General features: G+C 43.6%; 1 long non-coding RNA gene across 1 annotated transcript in view; it reads right to left on the bottom strand.

The window, feature by feature from the left end:
• The window catches only part of LOC136794627 (uncharacterized), a 21,528-nt gene extending 6,339 nt beyond the window's left edge, over positions 1–15,189 (bottom strand). The window contains exon 1 of the long non-coding RNA XR_010841693.1: positions 15,044–15,189. This is a non-coding gene — a long non-coding RNA (uncharacterized lncRNA). The remainder of the gene's footprint in view (positions 1–15,043) is intronic.
• Between the last annotated feature and the right edge of the window lie 8,517 nt (positions 15,190–23,706).

The following is a 23,706-nucleotide window of genomic DNA, read 5'->3' as shown; positions in this document are numbered from 1 at the left end:
TGAGGGCGAGCCGCTGGACGCCACGCAGGCTCCCGTCCCACTCCCGCTGGCAAGGCCCCTGGCGGCGGAGTCAGAGCCATCCCGGCTACCCGGTCCTCCCCCGAGGCTCTCAGACCCCGCGGCCCGGAGCCGCGTCTGCGCCTGCAGGCCGGTGTCCTGGGACAGAAAAGAGGCCGACGGCGGGCAAGCAGGGCGCAGTCCCTATTTCACCCACTTCCCGCGCGTCTGCCTAGGGATTAACCAGCGGTCATGGTCACTGGCGACCCGCCTGCGCTCTCAAGCCAGCTTCCCCTGCAGAGAGGCGACCCCACCCCCGCCTGGGCAGGTGTTCTGGGGTCGACACCGTCCTCCCGAGGTCGGGCGGAACCTGGGTCCGGGGGGTCGGCCGTCGCGCTCGAGACTAGGTTCACCGGAAGGCGTCGGGCCGAAGCGCAGCAGAGTCGCTCCTCCCGGCGGCAGGTCTGGCGTCACCCACCAGCGGCTCCCGGCCGCTGCCCGGGTCACGTGCCCCGGGGGGCCGCGGCCAAGAACTCTCCGGCTGACCTGCCCCTTAGTCCAACGGCGCGGCGGGGTGGAAGGCGCCTAAACCCGACTCCTGAACGCCCGGAGGGGACGGTATCACCCCGCTCCCGGATGACCAGCCGGCTTCTCGGGAACAGCTGTCGCGTCCCTCAGCGTCTGTGTTTGGGGGGTGGGGAAGGGGAATCCAGGAAGAAGGTACTTTAAGTCTTTGGGCAAAAGCCGACAGAGAGGAGGTGGGAGAGACCGGGATCTGATGGCGACCACCCGCAACCCGCTCCCAAGCTGATGGGCTCCAAGATTGGTATGAAACGGCCTGACGGAAGAACACTGACTAGAAATAGAAATTTCCCTACCTCGTTGGTGCCTGGAGTCCTTTGGCCGCACAGTAAAACTACTTTTGCCTCCTTTCTCCTCGCCCTTCCCCCATAGGGAAAATTCAGTGTCTTCTCCAGATCTTAACCCAGTTGTTCTGACCACAAATTAAAACACACCCCTTAACGGTGTTCACAGACAAGGGTAACTGTAAAACTTCTGCCCAGAAATACCGTTCTTTAGACTGAGGCAAGCTGCTTTCCTGCTATTTCCTTAAGAAGATGAAAATCCCCAATAAGTGCCAAGAGTGACAGAAAATATTGCTACTATTCTGTTTAGAGTGAAGGAGAACAAAAAAAAGTCAGTTCCCCCCAAATTTTCATTTTCTGATAACTTTAAATACCTTGACATTTTTAAGATCCAGGTGGTGTTTTATCAGTAATTTAAGGATTGTTAATCAATACTAAATTTTAAAAGTTCATTTTGTCCTATCACTTGAGTTTATTTTCCATAATCAAAAGAGTCATTTTCTTAGGCTTATTCTAAAAAACTGAATTTCTTTCTAAAACACCATACTGCCTGCCCATCTCTGTCCTGTTAAGGGGCATCTAAAAAACAATTACTATTACATACTTAAGCATATTACAATCATGTGACAGAATATGCCCATATGTTTTCAAATATTTGAATTAGAGTTTTAGGTTCAATATTTTCTTCTAAGATGGGAGGGTTTTTTGTTTTCATAAAATTGGTTAACAAAAAAGATTGTTACATATAGACACCCAGTAGTTTATCTGGAATTAAGTACATCTTCAGTGAAATAACCAGACTGATGACAGTGCTTGGTAGCAGTGAGAGTGTGGAAGGAAAGAGACAGCATTGTCGGTGCAGGTAATTTTCACCCTGAACATGGTGTGTTTGTTTTTAAATTTTTAAATCCTTGTCCTACAGTTGCCAAGACTTCCATCTCTGCTATGGATGTGCATGTGTACAGGGTCTGTGGATTTGAAGCAGCAAAGGACTATGTGCTGCAAATGGCTCTCCAGTCCAGGTTTAGGAAAACCTTGTATGCCTGCAGTTCTGTGATTCAGAGCCTCAGCCAACATGAGCCCCTGCAGATGTCTTCTACTCTGGTGTGGACGGCAGTGTTCCTGGCAGTCTTGTGGGTTAGACAGGACCCCTGGGCACAAGAGCATGGAGTGGGAAATAGCCCAACTGTAGTAGTGACAGCCTCATCCTCCTGGACAAGGGAAGGAGCAAACATCACAGATTTGTTTCTTCCACACAAATCAGTTGGTGAGGTTTTTTACTTCCTTTCATTTCATGAAAACAACATAGAAATTCAATGCAAAATGGGTTTCAAACTAAAATACACAGAAATCAAGAAATACAATTTTCTAAATAGAGTGTAAAGTATGTCTCATACACTATACATGCCAGAATTTCCTTGTGGCAGGCAAATTCACTGAAGACAAGATCTGCAGTGTATCACAATGCAGTGTGGAAACCACAAGTGTGATTTCCCTTTCTTTTAATCTTAATTGCAATACTATAGGAAATCTGGTTTCAGATCAGGCAAAGTGTGATCTATATGTAGATCTTTTATATAGTCTATGACTGTCTACATGCAACCCAGCCTATAAGACTGTATTACTAAAATTAAGGGGAAATTTTAAAAGAAAATCTTTTGACAGTGGCTTTTCTGTTTTCCTCTGGTGATAGGTTTGGGGTAGGCTGTTTTCCTACTGTCCTGTCAGTTGTTCCCAAACCTCACTGGGGCCAGGAAATTAACACAAGTTAGGTTTAAGATTCTAAGAGAGACTTTCTGCTTGGGACCAGCCTGAAGACTACATTTCCCACTTTGAAACTAACACCCACACACTCCTGCTGCAGTGAGAGAAGTAGGCATTTGGAGAGAGCAAGAATTTCTATGAAATATGAGGTGGGGGGTAAGATATACAGAAAAGATGGAGCTTTTCTCCCATTATCCCAAGGGGGAAAAAAGTCAATAACAATATATAACTGTAAAGAGTAAAGAACCAGTTTAAGGTTACTCTGCTAACTGGTCCTGTTCTCAATGTGTAGAGAGAACATTCCCTCCACCTTAACGTCTCATTCTCAATTCCTGACTTGTAGAAAACAGGTCTAAATAGCTCTACACCTATTTTCTAGAGAGCTCAAAGGCTGAAGGCATTGTTTAGATTCAAGTGTCCTGCAACTAATGTCAGTCCTTTTCAAAACAGGAGGTTCTCTCTGACTGGAAACAAAATAGAATTGGAAATTCCTGAGCAGGTAGTTGCAACGTCTGGACAGAGATCCTGGAGGAGAAGCTTCCAAATTTTGCCAAGAACTAGGAGTGTCTGCATCTGAAAAAAGGAGCGGGGGGGGGCAGTGCTCTTGGACTCTGAGTGTGGAGAATACTCATGTGAGTGTTATGTGTGTGGGTAGGCGAGAGATTGTGGTCAGGGTCTGACTGTATCTTCGGACTGTAACCTACACAACAGGTGGAATTAGATCACTAAGAACACTTCCTGTGGAGTTTCTGGCAGTTTTGGTAATCTTGAGGTACCTTCTGCATGGCTTTGGAATTTCAAAGGCCGGTACTCTGCCTGCCCTCCGTGGTCACCCTTTTCTATGGGAGAAAAGAATCTCCCAAGGAGGAAGCCAACTTTTAAAGTACCCGAACAATCCCCATTCCCTGTAGTCCTGAAGAGAAATTCAGCAGGGTAGCACTTTCCTGCTTTCTGAACACATCACGCACCAACTTACCCAGCGCGCTTCAGTGAGGGCAGGCAAATAGCGGGTAAGGGAAAGGAGAGACAAACTTAAAACACAGAAATAAACAAGTATTAGTCTAGCCTCTCCTCCTTAGCCTGATCCTTCCCTCCCTGCCTTTGAGAATAAGCCACCAGAGTCCTGTAGAAGACTCTTGAGTTTCTGCTCTTAAATGGCTCCTTTTCCAAAGAGGAGCAAGGTCTGTTTTCTGATGTAGGGCCCCAGATGCTCTGTTACTGCAACTTAATTTTGTCATTGCTTCTTTTCAAAGATTATTTGGAATGAATTGTGTCTTTTGTTTACTATCTAACAAACGACCTCTGCTAATCTTATATTTTATCTCTCTAACATATGGAAAAGCTATTTATTCTAGCCAATCACAATAAAGTGAAGAAAACCCCATTTTATGGAAAAGTATATATCACTAGTCTGTTGATCATTAAAGATATGATTACCAGTGAAAACCCTCTGAAGGTGGCACATTTATGCTTCCAGGAACAGATGGGGACACGCATTTTCCTTGCAAATACTTTTGAAATTGCTCTACTGGTAGCAGTATAAAAATGATATACAGATGCCAGGGCCGGCATGGCCAGGATGAGTGCACCAGATTTACACAGTAAAGCTTTCACACGCAGACTGTCAGTTTTGATTGATCTCTACTATACCTCAGGAACTTGTTGACTAGGTAGGGAAACAGTGCAAATAATTCACTGCAGCAAGTCAGATAATTCACACAACCAATCGGTCTGCTTCACTTTCTGGCTGTGACATATGAGCCTTCCCTACAAGATGCATCATTTTCCAGCTTGAGCAATATTCAATGTCAGGGAAGAAAAGGTATTAAAGCCACACAAAAGGTGGCGGACTATAGCAGGACCAGAAGTTGTTTTGGTAATGGAGGCCAGATCCTGCTCTAAGTCCTGCCAGAGCATTCAGGCCCAACTGTCATTATCATATTGATTAAAAAAAAAAAAAAAGTTCACCATAGTGCAATTTTAGGTTTAACGCCAACAGATCGGGAAAGAGCAAAGAATTATCCCACAAAAGCACAACATTCTTACCACAGGGACGTTTCCCTGTTCCAGTTCACTGATGGAGTTGATTAAGTTTAAATGAAGCAGACACTGGATAAAAGTAAGGGTATTGACCACTGGGCACCTCGATCCCTGCTTGAAAGGACCTGATACATGCAGAAAAGCAAGATTTGCTAAATGCTCTAATCTTCAATCAAATCTTACATCAGTACAGACAAAGTTTGGTAATGAGAGATTCAATGAAGCATGCGGGAGAAAGAATTAATCCTCTTGGTCTAAACTGGCTTCAACTTTGAAGCTTGCTCCAGAGGAAAGACAGTTATCTAAATGCTAAATAAGAAACTTATTGTACTTTTCATGGCATGCTAATCTTTTGTCTATTTCATCTCTATTATGTGTATGCTCCTAGACTGCAGTTGTCATGGTGATCATATCAAACTACGCTCAGGGGATGGTGGTGAGAAGCCAGGCGCGGATGTGGAGATTACCCCCACGCAATCCACATTTCGTAACAAACAGAGCAGGAAGAAGTAAGCGGGCACCTGACGCCTTCCCGGCTCCTTCTCACCAGGCCCGGCCACTCCAGTCAAGGGCTAAGAAGCCTTGGGCCTTCCTGTGCCATTCCAGGCAAGGCCTCCTCCCCGAGGTGAGCGGCATTTGGTAATGGTGGTAATGGGGTGCGGAGGGGGTCAGGCATCCTTCCTACCCCAAACCCCTTTCTCCTTAGAGGTTCCCAGTTTTTAGTCTAGAGGCTCCTCCCCTGCCTCACCACTTCCCCTTCCAACAAGTGCTGACATCTGCTTGTGGAGAGGCTGACTGGAGAGGGAAGGCAGTGAGGCAAGGGCTGGACACTGGCCGGCTCCACCTTGCAGGCAGTGCCTCGGGGCGGGGAGCTGAGTCAGCTGACTGACTCTGAGTGCAGCAGAGGAATGAATACCAGATCCATAAGAGTGGCCCACGAAGCCCTGGCGGCGGGTGGAAGCTAGAGGGTCACCCGGGGCCCTGGTGACCAAAGGTGACTCTGGGCCCTTTATGTGTTTTACAAAAGTTGCCAAATTAAGATGGGATTATAACTGCTCGAGTCCTTGTCAGGGCTGAAAGGTTGGGAGCCTCAAATATGCCCCAGCAGTGTTGATGAAAAGCTTAAAAAGTAATAAAAGGGAGAAAAGAGAGGAAAGTAACATGTATAACTCTTATTAAAGAGAAGAGCCACAGAGAGGTTGTGAACTTGGATCACTGTTTGAACTTTAATTTGTTCATTAACAGGATTTGCCCCTCACTGGGAATGTTATTACTTGCTCTGCCGCTCAGCAACAACTCTGGGCATAATGAAAGAGTCTGGTAAAAAGTTAAATGCCTGGTAATTAATTCATTTAATTGAAAAAAGGGGGAAGAGGGAGAGAGTGGTCCCACGGCAGGAGCAGAAGGCAGAGGGTTTGGAGGAGGGGCAAAGCTGAAATCTGCATGGAGGCCCTCTCCAAGGCCTAACGTCTGCCACCCATGCAGGAGGGGAGACCTGGTCTCTGATGAGGCTCTTTTCAGCAAATTAATGCCAAGAGTACCCTGAAGACCCTCTGCCCAATGCCACCTGTCCCTGGTCTGAACCTCTCCTAGCCAGGGTTTCAGTCAGGAGCTACTTTGGATGGTCTCTTAGGGTAGAATGGACACCAGAAATCCAAAATGAATATATACTCAAAAAATCTTTCATTAAAAAGTAGGGAGATGTCTTTTGCTTTCTCCCCTTCCTTCTCATGAAACAGGTTTCTTATGCAGTCTTCTGTTTCTAGGCTGGAGTGAAGAGGAGTGTCAAGAGCCGGATATAATCTGCTTGCTGGCATCTTAATCGGCTTTACAACATCATGCTTTCTTTCTGCCCCCTCCCACCCCAGCAGATGATTTCAATAAACTCAGGAGATGAGAAATGAAATACACTCCTTGCCTCTGCTCAGAAGCAACAGGACAGTTTGCTTTGCCTCTAACCTCACAGGGCCTGCCTTTCCCTGTGTCACTGAGCTCCTTCCTGTGTTGGTCAACCACTGCACACAGTCCCCTTACTCATGTACCCTCCTTCTGAGGCAGGCAGAGGTAGCCACAATTAACTATTGAGACACCCCAGATACCCCAGAGCTATCAGCACCATGTCACCCTTATAGCCAAATGAGAGAACAGCAAAATTCAGAAAATCAGTAGTGGGTCAGTTACCCTTTCCTACTTAATATGTTTAAGGCCCACCGCTGAACAATAGGCAGTTTCAGTTTCCTCACATTTTAAAAACTGGTGTCCAAAAAAAAAATTAAAAAAAAAAAAAAAAAAAAAAAACTGGTGTCCATATAATCAGTGTGACTTTCTTTAGAAATACAATTATCTACCATGTATTCTCCCATTTCAATACTACTAGGGACAGAAAAATGAGTGGTGAGGAGAGAATGAGAGACTATAAATGAATTCCCTAGTATCCAAAACCATTTCCTAGGTTTGTGTTTTTAATTAAATCACTTCTAAACCCCAGGGAGAAGACAGTATTTTCTCATCCAAATCACACTGTCACCAAATAAATAAAGTCATCAAATTACCACTTTGCTGGCAGCATCCTCCCCATTTGATCCAATGCCACTTGGTACTAACAATCATAACCTCAAACTCCAAACAATTATAAATGATCTATACCGTGCCTTCCAGAAAACCAGTGATAGGCACACACTGTGTGCATTAACAGGAAGGGGAAAGGAGTTTTAAAAGGGGCTATTTTATAAGCTGAAGCAAGTACTAGGGTTTATTTAGCATTAAAATTACTTCCCACCTATTATAGTCCCTGGATATTGAGTGAGTTCTATTTTCCAAAGTTGTGGATCTATACTAATTTTATTCTGGACAACTGACACTAAATATTAAGGAGTCTACAAACAAAACAAAACATTCCATCACTCAACACTGCTGAGCCCTAAGCTCCTTTTATAAAAAGAACTTTAAAGAGACCACATCAGCCAGGTCTGGTAACCTTGCCACTATCCTAATCTAGACCCTTATCAGTTTACACATGCCAGAGTGAGTTTCTTCCTTCCTCCAAAACAGCCTGACAATGCCTTGAGATTAATTTCTCTTAAACCCCAGCTTTACTCAAAAACCTTGATAGCTCTGATAACTTGTAACAGCCCCACCCAGCTCCTTAAACTGGCCTTTAAGCCTCCTCTCCACTCCGCCTTTAGGCACTAACTGGCTGTTTCTGGTTTGTTTTACACTACTAGTCTATACCACGCAAGACAGCTCTTGAGGAAGACAGCTCCCCCATTGTCCCCTGAAAACACCACATGAATTATCTTCATTTTATTGAACACTTGTGAGATGCCAGGCACCATGTTAGGCATTACAAACATTATCTCATTTCCCTTCTATTTCATGAGATATGATTATACCCATTTTAGGGCTGTAGAAACTGAGACTAAAGAAATTAAGGGGGCTTCCCTGGTGGCGCAGTGGTTGAGAGTCCGCCTGCCGATGCAGGGGACACGAGTTCATGCTCCGGCCCGGGAAGATCCCACATGCCACGGAGCGGCTGGGCCCGTGAGCCGTGGCAGCTGAGCCTGCGCGTCCAGAGCCTGTGCTCCGCAATGGGAGAGGCCACAACAGTGAGAGGCCCGCATACCGCGGGTGGGGGGGGGGTGGGGGGGGAGGGGGGATTAAGGTACTTGTCCAACCAAGATCTCACAGCAGAGACAGGATTCTTACACTTACCTATCTGACTTAAAAACTGGATTACTTTCCATTTGGCATACTCTCACCCCTGCTGTACTGTGTATTCTAATCACTCCTTCTCCTTGCCATCTGGAATGCCTTCTCAACTCCAGTATAAATATCTGAATCCCACCCAGCCTGCAAATCCCAGAGAGAAATTCCCACCTCTATCTTGAAATCTTTCACTACCATCCTAGTCCTTGGCAGACTGCTGAAACCCTTCATTATCTGCAGCTCTTACTTGGCACTCCTATTCTCTGCCCTGTACTATTATGTCGGTTTTCATTTATTCAGTCCCTTCCAACCGTACAGTAAGCTCCCTTAAGAGGGGAATTTGCCCTGTATTTCTTTATATTCCTTGCTCACTCTCACTCTCCAGAGCCTAATAATATAGCTTCCATTTGTTGAGCACCCTCACGCACAACAATCCTGAAAAGTAGACACTGTTATTATTGCCATTTTGCAGATAAACTGGGGCTCAGAGAGATTAAGAAACTTGCCCAAGCCAATCAGCAAGTAAGTAGCAGATCTGATATTCAAACACAGACTGTCTGAATCAAATGCCCCTTCTCCTTAGCCAACACATTGTACTGGCTCAAATACAGTCTGTCTCACACAATGTGAATTTATGAAGTGTCACTGTGTGGAGGATACTCAACAAACCTCTAGAAAATATCCTCTAACCATGACTTAAGACAAGGGCACTGTTTTCCTCTTCAGTAGGATAGCCTCTGAAACTCAACAGAAGAAAGGCTGAGTGTATACATCCCAGACCACCCCTTCTATTCTCCCCTCCTCTCTGGGAACCATGCCCCCTGTTGGTGGGAGCCAATAACACCACTGTCTGTATCTGTACTGGTGTTTCTCTGAGATAGAGAGGTGGATTACCCTGCCCCAAGCAGCCTCTACCTTTTAAATACACAGATGAAAGTAGGGGAAAATGAAAGATACAAGTGTTAACTTTTTTAATGGCCTGCAAGGGCTGGGAGGTCTTGCAGTCTCTGCAGCAAAAATGGGTTGTTGCTGTGGGAAGAAAAACAACTGCAAAAAAAAATGTTCACAGCTGACCAATTAAGCCAATATGTGGAACTCCATGTAGCTTCTTGTTCCAAGACATGTAGGTGGCAATGGGGATTAATAAAATCTTTAAGATAAGAACTTCTGAGAGTACAAGAATCAAGGCCTGGAAGCCTGGCTACTTTTCCCCACATGGAAATTGTGCCTTCATTGCCAATGCTAAAGACCTGGACCTGATAGTATTAAGCAAGCTAACAGGTTTATTTCCCACAGGTCTTTAGGAAACATTAAAAAAAAAATTCTTGCAATGGTAACAGGGTACTTCCTATGAATTTGAGAAAGGGAGAATAATGACTATATGATGACTTGTCTCTAGTATCCATGTGAAAACTAGTCTATTCTCCTAAATTCCCAAAGATAGATTTCCATCTTCATTTATATTTTGGTTTAAATATCTGACAGCTCAAGGGCTACAACCCTTACCTTCACCTGCAAAACCCATGTTGTGGCACACAAGAGCTTGCACATGCACAGCACTTAATAAACCAAGTCCTTCCATTTATTTCATCTCAGACAAGGCTCAAAACTACCCCTTGAAGTAAATGTATTATACACATTTTGCCTATTAGAAAACTAAAATTTGCTTCAAGTAACACAATTGGTACATGATAAACCTAGTCCCCACTCCTAGTCAAGAATACTTTCCCAGTTCTCAGGGCAATTTCCTGCCATTTCTATATTCTGGATCCACGTGTGAATTCTGAAAATCCAAAACCAGGAACCTCTCTATCTGAAAGAGATGGGCCTCAAGCTATACCAACCAGACTTCTATTATAACTACCTGGCCATACTAAGAGTTTCCCCACCCCAATCCTGAAGCTATAAACACTATATACAAAATTTAATATTTAGATTCAAATTAAGAAATATTTGGATGGTTCTTAAATCTATAGAATATGAGCAGGTGCAATGGTTGGGCTACCCATTCCAAAAGAAAGGCTAACATCACTGCTACTTGTTTTTCCACAATTGTCATTATTTATTGAGGATGTGCTGGGTACCTGATACTTCCTTATACTTGAAACATATAATTGAGGAGCCGTTTTATGTGCTAATAGACAAACAGTCTTTTCCCCAGAAAAGACCTGGAATTGGATCTGTCCACCTTGTTCACTGACCTTTTAGTTGGGTATGTAACTCTGATATCCTGGGCCCAGCAGGTCCCCCTCCTTAATTTCTGAGCAAAAATCAAACTCATTAAAGCCAACAAAACTCAAAGTTCCAAATCTTATAAATGGCTGAAACAAGGATATTCTTTTTGTGTCAGCTCAAACTTGGTTAATCTCCATATCCAATCTAACTGTGGGGTGAAAGAGAGGAATATATTTGATGATTTGGGACTGTTGCCCTATTTCTTTGTCTGCTAGCTAGCCTTCCCTCTGTAAGTGCATCAGCATTTGCAACATTCAGTTTAAGCAGGAAGCCTCTTTCATCTTTGTCCTCTGGCCTTGATCTCTTCTGATCATTATAGTCTGGATCCCTGCTAATCACTAATGATCCTGTGGCCCTCTATATAATACTAAAGGTATTAGACCTGAATTCTTAGAAAAATTCCTACTCAGCTAATTACATTCTTTCTGCTTTTCTTGGTTCTCCATATAGTCTCAGCTGGAGTTCAATTTGAATTATTCCCTCAGATTTTAAATTATTTGCTGGTGGTTTCTGGAAACTATTTCTAAACTCTTCTCTTAGATGAATTCAACTAATTATGATTCAAAAGTCCCATGACCTACCTCTTTCCATCTCCCTCTCTCTTTACCTTGAGTGTCCTTCTACCCCATCTCCCATATTCTGGTCTTGAATATCATGAGTTTAAATTCACTGAGGAGGGAGTTTCATAATTCTGTATTTTGCACAGCATATAGCATATTGTTAGCTTACAGCAGTACACAGCAGTTCCACTACATATATACTTTGGGGTCTCTGTTCATAACCATCTACTAAAAATGACGAATGTTTTATTTCACAAGTTAGACTTCACCTACAGTTGAAGGATCACTGAGTTTTTTTTTTTTTTTTTTTTTTTTTTTTTTTTTTGCGGTACGCGGGCCTCTCACTGTTGTGGACTCTCCCGTTGCGGAGCACAGGCTCCGGACGCGCAGGCTCAGTGGCCATGGCTCACGGGCCCCGCCGCTCTGCGGCATGTGGGATCCTCCCGGACCGGGGCACGAACCCGTGTCCCCTGCATCGGCAGGCGGACTCTCAACCACTGTGCCACCAGGGAAGCCCTCACTGAGTTTTTTTGATAATGGTGAATACCTTGCTCATTAAACAGAGTACAGGTTAAGTTTGATTTCTTAATTGAGTATGATTCCTTTGTATTTCAAAGAATGTGGAGCACCAAATCTATAGAACTATATATGGAAATCCTGATTTTAGCCCATGACATCTTGGATTTTTCCTACCCAAGCTCATATTCTGGAACTTAACAGCTTTTGTTATCATAGCAGCAAAACTGAACTCCCATAAAATCCACATCAACCAAATTCTTGACAATATAGTTTTCTGAAGTAAGATGTCTCTATACTGCATACCAATGTACTAGAGATGTATATGATTGTTAAATTAATAATTCATTGATAATCAAAGAGACTCTACAAGCTCCAAATGCACACTTTTCTTAAGAGTTTTCCCTTGGCAACTACTTTTACTCCAATGGTGCTGCCAATCTTCAAACTATTCTTGTATAATGACTTTAGAACTAGTTTAAAAGCTACTCAAGAAAGACATCTAATAGTCTTTCCAATTGTTTTGACCCCCAAATTACATTACCCCACTTGATCACCCACCTAACTCTTCAGGGCACAGAAGGTCTTTAAAGGAAGATGACTTACTGCCTCCAAGGCTTTTGAACAAGATGTACTATGGGTTCTGAAGAGTGCCCAAATGAAGAGCTTCAAAACAGCTTTGAACAATGGCAGCAATGGAGGCATCACTGCAGTAAGTGACAGACTTCCAAGATGACTAGCTGGATAGGACACTAAAATGTAAGTGTAAGTTCTGATACAGTGGACTATATTAGTTTATAGTCATATCTTGGTTACTTAGTTATAGCCCTACAGCACAATATTAGGGTTAAGGATAAAATTATTCTTAACATCTTCCATTATTGCACTTCACAACATTGCATCTTATAGATGTCATACAAAAATGTCTTGATATTCAAGGACCTAGACATTGTTTAGGATGAAACTACAAATAATTGAGATAAACATCTTAGATGTTTTTCTCTGTTTATCAAGCCAATGAAAATGAATTTTAAACAGGTGTACTTGTAACTACTTGAAATGTGTTTATCTTCTTAATTGTAGGCAATTCTTACTTCAGGTTGGGGAAATAAAGGGGTATGTGGTTTTGATTTTAACTAAAATTATAGTGCTTCACTCACATAACACCAGCCAGTCTAGCACACCATATAAGAAGCAAGACCTTTTAAGGAAAACTTTATATTCTAAAATTATTAAAAGGACATCATAAACCCATTCAATCATGCAGGTCCTTTAAACTTTGCTTTGAAAGTCTTAAGGAGAAAAAAATATGGTACTGTGACTAGGTCATAGGCTGGAGAAAACTTTCTGATTTCTAATTTTTCTTCCCTTACCTTACTACTTGAGAGAAGTCAATACAATTTTCCGTTTGTATAAATGGAAGGCCACAGTTTTTAACTCTTTTATAATAATATTCCTTGAGCCAGAAGAAGATATATTTTCCACATTTTAGTTACATTTCAACAATTATGTATTATATGCCTATAGGGCTCATGTTCAATGGCAAAGTGAAGTGGACCTGTAACAGATAATGAATAGTTATTGAATTAATGACTGGAGGAAAAGAAAACCGTACCTTGGGTGAACACATGCACAGTTCATTGTAAAACTAACTCCCACGGGATTTGGTCCATGTAAATACAACTTCTGACTATTACATAATATCAAGCCTAAAGCGTCTGCTTAGATTTGGATCACTTTACATTTCAGAATTCAGTCATTAGGACCCTAGCCATACTTTTGAACCTAATCACTTGTTTCATGTGACTCCTGATATAATCAAAGTCTTTAATACCCATGAGTAAGTAGTAACCGTTAAGACCGGAGTTTTACAGAAAATTTACCTGATTTCCATACCTGAGCTAAACGGATCATTTCACACATCCAGCACTTATGCTAAAAGCGTAAGGTTTCTCATTTAAGCTAGCAGACGATTATCTTTCACAACACAGGCATAAACATTACCAGTTACCTCACTTTTCCAATTACTCCAGTTTTAGAAGATGTTTGTTCTCATAAATAGAGCTCTATCACTGTCTTACAAGCACTATTTATTTGGCAGCACATATAACACCTTTGTTCCTTGGTTTATGTGATAGAACAGGACTAAGACAAAACCCCTTTCCTTCCTATGGGGACTTTTGTGTGTACCTTGATAAATACCTACAAAATGATAAATGCTACTACCTCTTTCAGCAGTTTGAAAGACGTCAACCAAACACAAAATATTTTTGGTGTGTGAATTAAAATGCCTCTTACTGATGGTCTCAGATGTTTCCTTGTAAGATAGCGTGTCAAGAACTGGCTTATATATTATCCGTCCTCCAGACTGACATCACACTTCATAATAGCTTGGTATGATGATGATTGCTGTCAAAATCGCCTGCAAGGAAACATCCGTGCCCTAGATTGACATAATTTATTAGCATGACACAAGACTAAAAAACGAAGAACACCATGCGAAGCCTGACTTCAAGCACACGGATGGGGGGGGTCTGCTAAGTGTAGGCGAAGGGCCTCAATCCTCCTCACGCTCTAACTTAGCAAGAGAATGAAAGTTGCCTGGAAGTCTCGTGGGCGGGGGAGGAAGGCCAGACTGGCAAGTGCCCGCGACAGGAGGAGGAAAATACTGTTTTTTCAAAGTCGAATCCCATCCAGGGATAGGTTTCTCTTCTCCGTGACCACCACACGACGGCACAGACCTTGAGGGAAATAAAATGGAAGCGAGGGCGCGGCGGCCTCCGAGGCGGCTGGGGAAGCCGACCCGACGGAGAGGGGTCCGGGGCCGGTTCGCTCAGAGTGGCCTCGGCCGAGCACTCCCGCCGGCGTCCCTCGCAGGGCTTTTAGGCCGCGCTCTCGCCGCCTTCCACGGCGCGTAACCCGCCGCCCTCGAGACCCCGACATCCCCTCGCGGCGCCAACCGGCCCGGCCCGCCCTCTCCTCGCCCTCTTCTCGGGGGGCCAGTGGGCGAGGCTCCCTCAGAAGCTGCGACGGTCCGCACGCGCCCCTCCGCAGTTGCGGCGTGAGAACCAGACCTACCGGAGCTGCGGGCCCCAACTGCACACAAAGCCCCCGACGGCGCCGCGGCGCCTCCCCGGCTCGCTACTCCCGCTGCCAGAGATCAGAGAGCGGCGGTCCGCGTTACGGCGTCCGCTCCCGCGGGGAAGTCCCGCTGAGAGGACGCCTCCAGCGGGAGGTGAAATCCCGCTCACACGAGCACCCCCGCCTCCGAGCAGCGCCCTCTGCCCGACGGAGACTCTCACTTCAAACGAACAGGCGCTGTCACCTGCGTGAGGAGGGGAGCGCGTGGGGAATACTCACACTGGGCCTGGACGCGCCGCGCAGGGACCTCGCCGGGAAGGACGCGCGGGCTTGCGCAGGGAGAGCGGAGCCCCAGCGGGTGGCAACCGCACCGCCGCCTCGGAAGGGAGGCCTCTACCGTCCGACCGCGGACCTGCAGCCGCCGCGTGCGCGCCGCCGCCGGCCCCGCCCTCAGGCCCCGCCCCATCCCGCCGGCCCCGCCCTCCGGCCCCGCCGGCTCCGACCCGTCCAGCTCCCCGCCCCGCCCCGCCCCTCCCCTCCGGCCTCCTTTCTCCAGCCGGCTCCCTCCCCTCCTCTCTGCCTGCCGGGTGCAATCGGCTCTCTCACCAACGCGAAGGGACGTGGACATCCTTTCACGAAAATGAGCAGTGATATCCTTTTGATGGCTATAATTTATTCCAAATCGTCCCTGGACTGAAATGATCAATTAGCAGCCCGAAACGCACTGTGAAGTAAATTGTCACACTCTCTATTACAGGATGGTTATCATATATTTATAAGGTGTGTTTTCTGCAGTCAGAACCAACAGGGTGTTGAGCGATCAGTCATACACGCTTTTCTTCAAAAAGAACGGGAACGAAGCTCCAGCACGGGGGTGGGGGGGAAAGTCCTTTGGACAATTATTACTTCTCCCACCCTTCCACAAGGGTGTTGTTTCCTCTTGGCATCTGGGAAGTGCAGTGAGGGCGAGAGCTCTGCGCCAGGTCTCATGGCCGCTCCTGTGACCGGGGAGCAATGTTCCCGTGAGCAACAGGGAGACTCGCAGCTCCAAGAGGAGACGGTTCCTTACCATGAAATACAGATCAGACAGGATTACTTACTCTTCCTATGTCTTCAGTCCTAGACTGGAAAATAATGTCTTACTCTTTGCTTCTAAGCTTCTAGCAGAATGTTTGCATTCTATACTTGTCTCTTTTCCTCAGTTCTCAAGGTGTTGCCCTCCTCTCTCTGCTATTTAGGTGTTATATACTGTAGAGATTATGCCAGGATGATATAATAAAGTTTACCCACGGAGAGAACTCTGCATTCTGAATTGGAATCTCGCCAGAACGCTTCCATCATTCATAAACGAGATGACACCAAGTTCTGAGAAAGTCATAAGAAATTCTCATTCAGTCTGGTAGGCTGTCTTGACCAAGCCATGGAGACATTGTTATTTTCCTATGGTCACCCTCAGTGACTGTACATGTATATACATCCAGAACTTCCAAGTTTCCCCTAACAAACTTTCATCACACTGTTATCCACCAACCGCCTATCAATCATTTTTAAGGATTCTGGTTTGCATCCAATTAATAGTTCTTTTGCCTGAAAAACAGCTCTAGAGCCCAGCCTACTGATTGTTGTGAGAAAAGTTTAGCAGATAGAAATATGCCTCTGTTGGGCAATAAGGTGACATTTGTGGAGAATGAGTCACAAGGCAGAGTAAGATGCAGAGTTTACACTACATTCTTCTTAGGTTAATTGCCCCCATGATTTTTGCATGGCGGGGCTTGTCTGCAATGCCAACCTCTGAAGAATGGAGAGAAAGAAAATCTTGCCTGGTATTCGAGTTGTAGAGGCAGCTGTTGCAATTGGACATTCCCCAGCATAAATGCGGCACTGCATTTTTCTCTCAGAAAACAAACGGGCTGGGGACCCTTGCCTCATTTGAGTACCAGCATAGCAAAGAGCCAGACCCAGAACCTTCACCTTGTACCTTCCAAAGTCATTGATTTAATAGCTAATATTTATTAAGCACTTACTTCATTCCAGGCACTGTGCTTTAAGTTGTATGCATTATCTTATTTAATCCTATCAACAAACTTATGGGGGAAGGTTCTTCATTTTACCAATAAGAAAACTGAGATTTGGCAAGATTAAGTAATTTATCCAAGGTCACACTTCTAGTAAGTGATGATCTCAAATCCAGGTCTCAAATCCAATGCCCATGTTCTTCACCCCAATAATATAATACCTCAAAATTTTAAGATTTTTTTTTTTTTTTTTTTCTGTTACGCGGGCCTCTCACTGTTGTGGCCTCTCCCGTTGCGGAGCACAGGCTCCGGACGCGCAGGCTCAGCGGCCATGGCTCACGGGCCCAGCCGCTCCGCGGCAAGTGGGATCTTCCCAGACCGGGACACGAACCCGAGTCCCCTGCATCGGCAGGCGGGCTCTCAACCACTGCGCCACCAGGGAAGCCCTTAAGATTTTGATTTAAGATTTTCCACCAAAATGATTTTAATGGAGCTGATGATAAAATGAGAGTGCTGAATTCTGGGAGAAGAATGAAAGAACAGCTCTTTGCAAAGGAAAGACATTATAGATACTTATACCCGACCTGGGTAGATTACCCTTTCTCTGTTCTACCCTTCCTACATTCTGTGATTTCTTTTTCAGGGTTATCACCCCCCATCTGGTGTCTAGCCAAAGAGACCTTATCCAAGGTCAGTGATGACTGATAAGTTTGGGGTGGAGGTGGAGGGAAGGGTGGATGCAGCAGACCCCAGGGAAAGCAGAGCTCCTTGGGGAGAAGACTTAAGTAGGAGCCAGAGTTGGACAGAGGCCCTTGCCCCAGACCCCCGGCTCTAAAAATGAAATGTTGCTTCCTAATGGACTTTAAATTACCAACATAGCTAAACTCTCCCTTAATAGAATTGTAAAGATCTGCTTGCTACCTTTTTCCCCCCTTCATGTAGAATTTGTAATCAAGAGCCCAGTTTTGTCATTTGGAAATACTAATTATCTAATCACTCCATGCTGCATAACATACTTGTCTGCCCAATTAGCTAGGACAATTATTAAAATTCAGAGGCCTAATTATGTCTCAATTTAATGCTGGCAAACTTGCATACAGAGCAGTAATTAAAATCTTCTCTTTCCCTTTGCCTTTAGGGCAGGGGATGATTAGGCCCTGTCAGGGGGTGTACTGAACTAAACCAGTGAAGCGTATTGTGCAACATGACCCTGCATTGTTAAGTGTGTCAACATATTAACCTGAATTCCCTTCAGCCCCCACATAATCACATTTGGTGGAGGGATAAAGGAGCTAAAACATGAAGCATTTTATTAAAAAAACATAAATTCTTTTTAATTAATGCTATGAGAGTTCTGATGAATTTCATGCTTCCAAGTGCTGGAAGACATAAGACTGGTTCATCTAATTATGAGCAAATTTGCTCTTGTTAAAAACTACTTTTTTTTTCTCATTTAAAGAAAATGATTTTTTTGGTGGTGTAATAAAAAAAGAAAGGAAAAACCCTAGCTAGTTGGCTTCCAGTAATACAGTTGATTATCAGTTTTGTTTGATGATGGAAAACAAGTGAATGTTGACTTCCCAAAGAATCAAACCCAAATCTGGAGGCATTTTTAAAAAGGCTAGAATTTAATACATGAAAGATGTTAATAAAAGTGAAACATTACAAATCATAATATTGAAACAAATTCAAAATATTTATCTTTTGAGCTCATAAGTTTGATGTCTGAAACAAAACCAGGGTGAGGAGACCAGAGCACTGTACAGATTCATGTTGCTTTGGAAGCCCCTCAGCATGCAGGAACCCAGACAGTGTATGTCTGCTCTGCTGGCATCTCAATCCTCTTCTCTACAAACTAGGGAGAGCCACAAAACCCACTAAGACTTCAGAGCTGTCCTCTGACTTCTGGCTTTCTCTCACGATGGAATACATGATGGATTATTCATGGATTCATCTAAAGAAGGAAAGGATTCAATCTAGACCAAAAATGAATTATTCTGGAGAAAGAAGGACTTCTTCCAGTTGTTTCCAAACTTGCTGCATGGATGGCTTCTAGAGATCGAGAGTCACACACACAAACACACACACACACACCCATACACAGTCACTTACTTGGGCAGAGCTTACTCTAAATTGATCTGGTTTTGAAATCTCATGACAACCTTGCTACAGAGTAGGTGAGGCAAGCACGTCTCCATTTTATTAATGTGGGGCAGTTCAGATACTTGTCCAAGCTGACTGCTCTATCCCACCACTTCCTAATTATGGGCAGGGCAAGACTAGAACTCAGTTCCCCTGGCTGCCCACTGCATCAGACAGAGTGGTGTGGATGAAACACCAATGAGAGAGACGCTTGGTTCAGTAAAATATCTCAAGTTGAGGTCAAAGTATACATAATGATATAAATAATGAGGTGACACGGGAATAGCCTATATACCAACGTCAGGGGATCTTCTGTCCTTCGGTCAATATTTATTTGCAACACATTTAGTCATATTGGTTCGTATTTGGTGCCTTTGGCCATTTACTTCCTCTTAAGTTTTTATATTCCCTGGTATATGTATGGTTACATCTGACTCAGTGGTAGTAAAAGTAGAGTTCCTTCCTCCCACTCTTGCTCTGGGTACAATGTGGGATAGAAGATAGTGTTTAGGAACAGTTCTGGCTGGTCTGTGCCCTCTTACTAACACAGGCAGTGACTACAGATAGTCTCTACTGGAGATGATTGGCTGGAGCCAGGACAGGCCCTTAGGCATTGTGCTATAAAACCAGGGGGTAGCCCCTCCCCTAGGTCTCCCACGGAGTGTGCCCTGCGTCTTGAAAATGGCCTTGCTCTGAGTCTCTTCGGATGGCAAACTGAAGTGCAAATCTGTGTTCTGACTTGTTCCCGTGGCTGTCAGCATGTTTTCCTCTTGTCAGCAGCAATTGACTGGTCAGGCTCACCCCTGTACAGCAATTGTAACAGCTCATTGACAGACTAGTGACCCAGCTGGACCTGATAATGGAAAACTATTGATTTTTGTGGGCTCCACGAATCTAAAATGAACGACCAATGTAATGTCATCAATTGTCTCGGACTCTGCTAACCCAGGGGAAAAAAAGTTTCAGGGATTGGTTGTATTTTCTGACAGTGGTGTTTCAAAATCACACTGAGTATATGTAAGAAGCAGCCCATTTCTTGGGTGTTTTCCTTAAGTGACCCCAATTAGTCCATCAGGGCTTCAATAATACCTAGCCTTGCCTGTTAAATAAAGTGGGAGTAAGCATTGCCAATTCGCCAGTTGGGACCTGATATACCATTTAGAAAAGATACTTGGGGAGAAGCACTTTGGAAAGTGTTTTAAATGTTTATTTATTATAAAACAAGCTCACAGAAAAGAAAAAAGTTGGGATTTTACCAAAATAGATTGGCTTTCAAAGAGTCCTGATGTGTGAAATTGTGACAGAACTATTAGATTGTTTCTGCTTACCTGTGTTGATCTGTTTGGTAGTAGAAAGAAAAGCTTGAACATAAGGTAGAGGTGCCTTGGGTGTGTGTTGGGGGAAATCACTATTTAGTTTTGTTTTTCAAACACTCTTTCCCTTAGCTGATCCTTTCAATAACTCTCAAATACTGCTGAGCGTATTCTTCAGAAACAAGAGTTGTTTCTCCTTGAGCCAAGTTAGCAAGGGGTTGGAGCTAATTTTGCCCACTAAACAAGACCAGAAAATGCTGTATGAGGACTCTGCGCTGAGTTATGGATGGAGTGTCTGCTAATGGCCTCTGCTGAAGGGAACTTTGTTTAAAAAAATTAAAAAAAGGAAAAAGAAAAAAGAGGGAAGGCTATTGATCTTGGCAGCCAACCTGATACATTTAGTTCACAATCCACTTGTAGTGAGAACATAATCATCTTATGGTCCTGATCAAATTCAGACATTCTTAGAAGAGAGTTCTGAGGGTTAGACAAATCAAACAGCACAGAAATAATGGGGTGCTTCCCCAGCCATTTGCTCAAAGAGAGCTAGAGAGAGGTCTCTGTAAGAAGCTGGAAAGAACGGACCCTGAAGGTGAGAGTCCCTCTGTGGCTGGGATCCCATTCACAGGACGGTGTAATCTTCACACTCTCCTGTAATGGTCCCTTTATGGCCTTTGATTAGCTTCACCCCTTATACCACTACATTTCTGGTTTCCTAGCACTAGCAAAAGCTACATTTTTAACTGTTTTGCTGCCTATTAGTAAAGACATACAAGGTTGAGACTTGAAAGAAATTAAGCTAGAACTAAAAACAAAAACAAACAAAACCCCCCAAAACTACTAGCATTTACACTTTAATAAGTATAAAATACTTGGTGTAGAGAACACAAGATTCACCTGATTCTGTGACATGTCTTATGGCTCAGCCAAGGCATCACCAGCTAAAGATCAGGGGCTAGGTCTTACATGTTTTGGGGTTCTCCATAGTGGCCGCCATGAAGTCTTGCATGTCACAGACACAATAAGTAGTCACTGAATGAAGAAGCACAAAAGCTACTTTTAAGTGTAGAAGGTTGAGGTAAACATTTTCCAGTTTATGATAGATTTGGGAGAAAATAATTGAAATCAATGGTTTCTACATGCCCGTCTGCAGGCTCATACCAGTCCACAAAGAAGCTTCAGCTGTCTGTGATAAATATATGAAAAAAAGCTAAGTTAATGTGATTTTTTAAAGCAAAATGTAATCTTTTAGAAATTCCAAGATTATATCCTTTTGGAGTGTTAAATGTCATTTTTTAAAATAAATTATGATGATGGGGCTTCCCTGGTGGTGCAGTGGTTGAGAATCTGCCTGCTGATGCAGGGGGACACGGGTTCGTGTCCCGGTCTGGGAAGATCCCACATGCCGCGGAGCAGCTGGGCCCGTGAGCCATGGCCGCTGAGCCCGCGCGTCCAGAGCCTGTGCTCCGCAATGGGAGAGGCTACAACAGTGAGAGGCCTGCATACCACACACACACACACAAAAGATGGGCTTCCCTGCTGGCGCAGTGGTTGGGAGTCCACCTGCTGATGCAGGGGACACGGGTTCGTGCCCCGGTCCGGAAGGATCCCACATGCCACAGAGCGGCTGGGCCTGTGAGCCATGGCCACTGAGCCTGCGCGTCCGGAGCCTGTGCTCGGCAATGGGAGAGGCCACAACAGTGAGAGGCACGTGTACCGCAAAATAAATAAATAAAATAAAAATAAAAAATAAAATAAAATAAATAATGACAGTAGGTGAAAGATGCTTTTAATTTATATCCTTACTTCACAAGGCAAGATAAAAATTGGGCAAAATCATGTTTGGTCCCAATATCTTAAACATTTCTCTCTGTAAAAGCCAAAAAAAAAAAAAAAACTGAGTGAATCTAAACAGACTTTTCGTGAAACTTATTAAAATTAAAACAATTATGGTCTTATGACTGTCAATAAATAGAAATATTTGTGACTAAGACACACAGTTCTAGTTGTGATAAACATGACTGCACTCTACTAAGATCTACTCACTTGGAGTTTATTTTGGGTTTTGCTTCTATATCCTATCTTTACAAACCAGTTATGGATTTTTTAAACCCAAATCTTTGATTTGATTGAAATGCTGAAAGACGTGATCTTAGTCACCATGATTTTAACTTCAAGATAATCTTTTCTGACAACATGACTTTTACCTCCAACTCTATGCAACATTGGTTCTGTTGCCAGCAGCAGTTCCACAGTAATGATGCTGTTTGGAGGAAAAAAAGTAATTTTGTTTCGTTGGTTTTTAATTTTATTTATAAAGTACAAATTTAAATTCATACTGCGTGTTTTGCTGTGCTTTTTAACTTGTACTGGGGATTTAAATGTATTAAACACCTTCCCTCCAATAACCAATCATAAAAATATAGTATTTCTTAATAGAGGATTAGTAACTCTGGGTCCAGTAACACCTCTATTTTAACCTCTTCCTCATATCCTTCAGAATGCTTTAGGCTGCAAATAAAATTTATTTTACAAAACAGAAGGGCAAAAATCTAGAAAAAAATCTCATGGCTCTTCCATTTGTGACGACATGGATGGACCTTCAAAGCAGTATGCTAAGTGAAATAAGCCAGAGAGAAAGACAAATACTATATGATAATCTCACTTATATGTGGAACCTAAAAAAACTGAACTCAGAGAGACAGAGAACAGGTTGGTGGTTGCCAGAGATGGTGGGAGGGAGTGGGAGAAATAGGTGAGGTGGTCAAAAGGTGTAAGCTTCCAGTTATAAGAAAAATAAGTTCTGGGGATGCCATGTAGAGCCTGGTGACTATAATTAACAGTATTGTATTGTATATTTGAAAATTGCTAAGAAAAGAAATCTTAAAAGTTCTCATCATAAGAAAAAAATGTTTGTAACTATGTGAGGTGACGGATGTTAAACTATCATATTGCAGTAATAATTTTACAATATGTACATATAAAAAATCATTATGTTGTAAGCCTTAAACGAATACAATGTTATATGTCAATTATATCTCAGTAAAACTGGGGGAGGGGGAAATCTTGTGGTTCCAGGGTTGATTGATTTAGTGTCTCAGTAATATCAAGGACCCAGACTTTTTCCATATTTCTCTTAGGCCATCTCAGCATGTTGGCTTGTCCTTTTATATCCTTCCTCCGTGGTCGCAACATGGCCATGCAGTTCCAAGTGTCATATGCAGATAATAATATCCAGCATCAGAGAAGGGCATTCCTCTGTTGTGTCCCTTTTTGAGACCTGAGGAACACTCTCCCAGAAGCCCATCTTCTGACTTTACCTAAAACCTCATCCAGAATTATGTCACAGGCCCATTTCTAAACCAGTCCCTGGCAAGAGGTACAGATTTATCATCATTGGATTATTAAACATCTATTTCCATCTTCTAGGAATAGAGAAGGGCACAGCCTTCCCTAAAGGATATCAGGACTG

Source organism: Kogia breviceps, chromosome 1, assembly GCF_026419965.1.
Source record: "Kogia breviceps isolate mKogBre1 chromosome 1, mKogBre1 haplotype 1, whole genome shotgun sequence".
NCBI classification, from domain to species: Eukaryota; Metazoa; Chordata; class Mammalia; order Artiodactyla; family Physeteridae; genus Kogia; species Kogia breviceps.
The sequence above is the reverse complement of the archived record's forward strand: the minus strand, read 5'-3'. Positions and strand labels throughout refer to the sequence as shown.